This window comes from Caretta caretta, chromosome 1, assembly GCF_965140235.1.
Source record: "Caretta caretta isolate rCarCar2 chromosome 1, rCarCar1.hap1, whole genome shotgun sequence".
NCBI classification, from domain to species: domain Eukaryota; kingdom Metazoa; phylum Chordata; order Testudines; family Cheloniidae; genus Caretta; species Caretta caretta.
In genome coordinates this window covers 246,897,297-246,903,781 of record NC_134206.1, presented here as the reverse complement: position 1 = coordinate 246,903,781, position 6,485 = coordinate 246,897,297, and the positions used below count along the sequence as shown (strand labels likewise).

Below are 6,485 nucleotides of genomic sequence, written 5' to 3'. Positions count from 1 at the left end.
CATTTATTTTCAAGTTTTTAAGCTAATTGTAGTGAAATTATCTCGCTACAAAATACAGTGTACCGCCACGTTGCTGGGTATTTCTTGACGCATGCGCAGATGATGATGCTTTGTTTGAATTCAGTTAGCCGCTAACTGTTAGCAGGTCGGTTACAGTTCACTTCCACAGCAAAACTCTGCAACATCTCTGGGTAGTACTTGCCTATTTTTGTGTGCCTACTGTGCTATTTGCGGTGAGTAATAACATCTATTTAATATGCATTTAAAAGTGTATAGGCCCCACATCTCCATTTATATATTTTTTCATTTCAGTAATGCTTGCCATGTCAAAGTCGTCATTCCATTTGCGTTTCTGTGTTCGTTACAGGTTCACTTGTATGACAGAGAAGGATGGAAATCAACGACCACAATGTGTACTGTGCAGCTCGTTATTTTCAAACACAAATCTCAAATCATCAAAGCTGTCTGCACATTTCAACAAACAGCACGGTGGTGCAGCTGTTGGACATGACATTGACACCTTGAAGTCTACGAGGGCTCAATTTGATCATAGTGGAACCTTGAGGACGTTTGGGCTTGTATCACTTGAGAAGCCCTTGTTACAAGCATCCTATCAAGTTGCGTATTTGTGTGCCAAGAAAAAGAAGCCTCATACAATAGCTGAGGAATTAGTGAAACCTTGTGCATTGGAAATGGCAAAAATAGTATTGGGGCTAGATGCACAAAAGAAGCTTCAGCAGGTTCCCTCGTCAAATGACGTGATCCATTCTAGAATTCATGCAATGAGCCAGGATATCTTGCAGCAAGTTTCAGAAGATATCAAAGCTAGTCCTCTTGAAGTGGGTATTCAGCTTGACAAAAATTCTTGTTCTGTGAACCATTGCAATTAACTACAAAAGGAATCGATGTGTTCAATCTCGTCAAATACTTCTTTTTGAAGCATAAGATAACACTTGATGTGTGTGGATCAATTTGCACCGATGGTGCCTCTGCCATGCTAGGCAACAAATCCTGAAATTTTTTCTATGTAAAGAAAGAAGTACCTCCTATCATGATCACATATTGTATGTTGCACCGTCATACAAGACTCTGCCTACAAAATTGAAGGATACTTTTGTCTACTGAGGTGAGCACAGTAAACTTCATCAGAGGACGTGTTCTAATCATTGCCTCTTCCATGCTTTTTGCAAAGAAATTGGTGCCGAGCACACGGTCCTTCTTTTCCATACAGAAGTGAGGTGGCTTTCCTGTGGTCGAATGCTACTCGTATTTTTGAAATGCGCGAAGAAATAAGTCAGTTTCTTTGTAACCAAAGCAGTAATTTAGTTGATGATTTCAAAAATAGAGAGTTTTGCCTAGCATACACAGCAGATGTATTCACACTCCTCAATGAACTCAACACATCTATTGAAGGAACTGGGATGAGCACAGTAACGGCCAGAGAGAAGTTATCTGCTTTTATTCGGAAACTTCCAGTTTGGATAAAGCATGTTGAGAAATGAAATTTCACTAACTTTCCTTTTCTTGAAGAAAGAAACAATTGTTTCAGAAAATGAAGGCATGACCATCGCAACTGAAGTGACAAAGCATTTGCAACAGTTGAGTGACTCTTTCCAAGAATATTTTTCCACTGGAGATCTTAATGTGGCAAAGAAATGGATACTGGATCCATTACTTTTTAACCTGGATTCCATCAACGATAGTGATTTGATGAAAGATGATCTCATTGAATTACGAGCCAATGGCCAAAGCCGAATGGAGTTTGAGACAATGAAGCTTGAGAATTTCTGCTGTACTCAACTAGCACTGTTTCCACAACTGGCGAAGACAGTGCTGGAGATCGTTGCGCCATTTGCGACTACATACGTGTGTGAGAGGATTTTCATCACTCTTACACATCAAAACGAAGGCCAGAAACCACCTAAATGCAAGGGAGGACATGCGTGTGGCTATTTCAAAAAAAGTTCCTCGTTTCTTGAACATTGGAAAAAAATCAACAGCAGAAGAGTCACTGAGCCAGTAAACTTTTAAAAAGTGTATAATTTTTTTGTGTATTAATTTTACTGTGAAATTAAAATAAATATATAATTCTGTCTTTCATTCTATAGTTATTGATATATCTAGGTTTAAAGAACTGACCTACTTCAATGATTTTGTTAGGGGGTGTGAGAACATATTTTGAGAACCAAAGGGGTGCAGGCTACAGTAAAGGTTAAGAACCACTGGTCTAGATAAATGTGCAGTGAAACATGGCAGACTTCCTACTGCACACATGCAAATGGTGATTAACTGCAGCTTACAACTCAGCCAAATCTGGAATGATTTCCAAGGGGACAGTGATAGGCAATTCTGATTCCAGGACCTCCCTCCCCACTCCTGCCAAACAAATTTCAAGTTTCTACTCCAACCCCTGAGGCACTAAAACTGTTTAAAAAAATATCTGGAAAAATATTTTACATCAAAATGATCTATTTTTTCATTGATCTCATTCTCAGAACAGAATTAACCTCTTGGGATCCACCCCTCCAGAAAATCCTAAGAAACACATCAAGTAGGGAAATTTTCAGCCCAAAAGGTTAGTTTTGACAGTTATAAGCAACTCAAAGGAAGAGGTATGGGGAAACTGTTAAGCAACCTTAATAAATATCAAATATAATTATTTATATATTTGGCTACAATGCTTTCTGCATCAGTTACAGTATTCTGACCTGTGTTAGCACAGAAGGAACATTTAAGTCATTCACTGGTATTTTTCTTAGAAAATGTGAAAAAATCACCACAAAGATAGAAGTTTGCCATGAAAGAAAGGCAAAATCCTATCCCACTTCCAAAAAGGAGCAGGAAATTTCCTTGTACCACAAAGGATTCCATCATTCGTTTGATAATTTGATTTTACACCCAATGCCAGACACAAAGCTGATTACCCATTCTGCACACCCTTCAGCTGTAAATATTTCAAAGCTGACTGTTTTATGTCCCTTCTCCATAACAAAGTTACAATCTGCAGAATGTTTGTAACCTATAGTGCTCGTTGTAAAGATTTAATGGCCTTGGTCCCAGAAAGGAATTGTTCTCAAGAAATAAGCTTTGGTCCGTTATGGCAGATTAGATTTACATTCAAAGTAAAATAAAAAATAAGTTTCTAAGCAACACATTCTTTAAAAATAAAAACAAGGAATGTGCTAATGGGGTTGGAGTCCTGGTTAATCAAAGCCAAGAAACCAAGTAGAAAATAGCTGACTTTAGTTAGAACTAAATGCAACTATATGAGCAAAATGGATTGGGAGCTAGTGAGAGGGTATCTGAGATGCACTTGATACTACTCAGGGTCAGTGTACAAAGATGTCTGTAAGCCACCTTTATGCTTTACCCTGTTCCCAGAGCCAGTCAATTCCTGACATAAAGCTGGGCTTTAGGGCTGCTCTTTGTGGAAGCTGCAAGTGGCTTCTAAGGGGCCATTCTGGCAGCCAGGGAAAACCCTTCCCCCTTGACCATCCCCCTTGCACTGAGGGGATGCCACCTGACAACTCCCCCACACAAGAGGAATCCTCAAAAGGTTATATCTAGAGGTCACTCAGAGATTTGACTCAGCCTGATGCGGTCCAGTTGCACAGAAACTGCAGTCACTCAAAGCTCTCCAGCCAAGGTATCCGTTACCAAGAACCAATGCTGAACCATACCCTGAGGACCTGGCACGATCCCCTACAAACTACTGAAATTGCTGGCTTTACTAATTAACTCCTATGGATCTCATGTTAAGCAATCCTTGCACACAGTGCTTTGAACTTTCTGTGATATAAATTATTTCTTAAGGATTGAAAAGATTCCAGGAAGGTGCAAATTTAATGTGAAATCTATTTGTATTTCCAATATGTCGCTGGTGATTCTGCAGCTCTGGTTGCCCCATCTAAAAAAAAAGATATATTAGAATTTGGAAAGGTGCAGAGAAAGATCAACAAAAATTATTAGGAGTATGGAACAGTTTCCATATGAGAGTGAAACAAAAAAACCTGGGACTGGTCAGTTTAGAAAAGCTAGGACTAAGGTGGGAAATGACAGAAGTCTCTACAATCATGACTGGTGTGGAGAAAGTGAATAGGGAAGTCTTAATTAGCCTTTCACATAACACAAGAACTAGGGGTCACCCAATGAAATGAATAGGCAGCAGGTTTAAAACAAACATAAGGAAGTATTTCGTCACACAACAGAGTCAACCTGTGGAACTCATTGCCATGGGATGTTATGAAGGCCAGAAGCATAACTGGGTACAAAAAAGAATGAGGTAAGTTGATGGAGGATAGGTCCATCAAAGTCTATTAACCAAAATGGCGTGGGACGCAACCCCATGCTCTGGGTGTTCCTAAACCTCCAACTGCCAAAAGCTGGGACTGGATGGATCACTTGAAATTGCTCTCTTCTGTTCATTTCCTCTGAAGCATCTGGCACTGACCATTGCCAGAGACAGGATATTGGACCAGATGGACCACTGGTCAGACCCAGTATGGTTATTCCTATGTTCCTGTGCAATAGCGTAAAGGATATTGTGACAGGGTCAAGCCAGATAGCTACAGGAGAGTGATCGAAGGCAGATATATTAGCCCCAGGTTAAGTAGGTCCCTTTTCCTTGGGTAAGGTAACAGGGAAGGTTCCAGAACAATCAGGAACTTTCTGGAAACAATTAAGACAGACAGGCTGAACACCTGCAGCCAATCAAGAAGCTGCCAGAATCAATTAAGACAGGCAGGCTAATCAGGGCTCCTGGGTTTAAAAAGGAGCTCACTTCAGTTTGTGGTGTGCATGCGAGGAGGTGGGAGCAAGAGGTGCAAGAAGCTGAGAGTGAGAAGGCGTACTGCTGGCACACTGAGATGTACAAGCGTTATCAGACATCAGGAGGAAGGTCCTGTGGTGAGATTAAAGAGGGTGTTGGCAGGAGGCCATGGGGAAGTAGCCCAGGGAGTTGTAGCTGTCACGCAGCTGTTACAGGAGCCACTGTAGACAGCTGCAATCCACAGGGCCCTGGGCTGGAACCTTGAGTAGAGGGTGGGCCTGGGTTCTCCCCATCCCTCCAACTCCCTACTTGATACAGGAGGAATTGACCTGGACTCTGGGTTCCACCAGAGGGGAAGTCTCTAGCCTGTTCCCCGATCCACTAGGTGGATCAGCAGAAACTGTGGGGATTGTTCTTCCTTTCCCGATGCTGGCCAGTGATGAGGCTAACTGAATGAACGGCAGATTTGAGCCACGAAAGTGGCCAAATTGAAGGCTGCCGTGAACCTCTGAGGCAAGCAAATCTGCCAACAAGCACAGGACCCTCCAAGGCAGAGGAGGAACTTTGTCACAGTATCTACATTCACAGACACCTGTAGGCAAAATTCTGTTCTGTTACTGCAGAGTCACTACAGTGGGATTGCCGCAATGTAAGCAAACAAGTGGTGGAGGGAGAAAACAAAACTTTCATGTGTAGGTGAAAGACCTGTCCTATGGAACAAAGGCTTTCCACTGGTGCTGCAGCCATCCATCTCAAGAAAAAGTATACCCCAGCCCTATCTGAGAGAAAGCAGACTCTCGACATGTCTAAATTGGATGCAGGATTTTGCTGCACACTGTCTGACCTCTGTTTAGCCATGCAATCAAAGCACCAAAGATCTGCCGGAGAGCTGATTCATAAGGTAAATGATGCAGCTTAGGTCAGGTCCACGGAACCATGGAACACAACTACATGGGAAGTACTGGGGAAGGACGGAGGTGGAAGCAACAGTACTGCCCACCAGTCTACAAAGATTGTTTTATGGTCTGGGATCAGAGCTGAGGTTTCTGTGAACTTCTGACTTACTTGAAGGGCTTCTCTTTTACTGCATTTGCTCTACATTAGTATTCTAGCAGGTGAGCGTACTGGCGAAGACATGCAGGAAAACAGCAAATTTTATACGAACAGTGAGAATGTTCCCAGGTTACTGTTAACTATTTGTATTGTGGTAGTGCCTAGAGATCCCATTCTGGATCAGGGCCATACTGCATGGAAGTATGACTGACTTTCTGCTCATTGCAGGCCACAGAACCTCACTCATATCCCTCCTATAACAGACCCATAACTGGCTGAGTTACTGAAGTCCTCACATTACGATTTAAAGACTTCAAGTTGCAGAGAATCCACCACTTACACTAATTTAAACCTGCAAGTGACCTGTGCCCCATGCTGCAGAAGAACATGGAAAAACCCCAGGATCTGTGCCAATCTGACCTGAGGAAAACTCCTTCCCAACCCCAAATATGGCGATCAGTTAGACCCTGAGCACGTGGGCAAGACCCACCAACCAGACACTTGGGAGAGAATTCTCTGAAGTAACTCAGAGCTCTCCCCATCTAGTGTCCCATCACCAGCCACTGGAGATATTTGCAGTTGCAGATGGGCCACATGACATTGTAGGCAGCTTCATCATACCATTCCTTCCATAAACTTATCAAGCTCAGTCTTGAAGCCAGTT

General features: G+C 42.3%; 1 pseudogene; it reads left to right on the top strand.

Moving 5' to 3' along the window:
• The first annotated feature begins 323 nt into the window (after nucleotides 1–323).
• LOC125634407 (protein FAM200C-like) lies at nucleotides 324–2,023 on the top strand (annotated as a pseudogene).
• The last annotated feature ends 4,462 nt before the right edge of the window (nucleotides 2,024–6,485 follow it).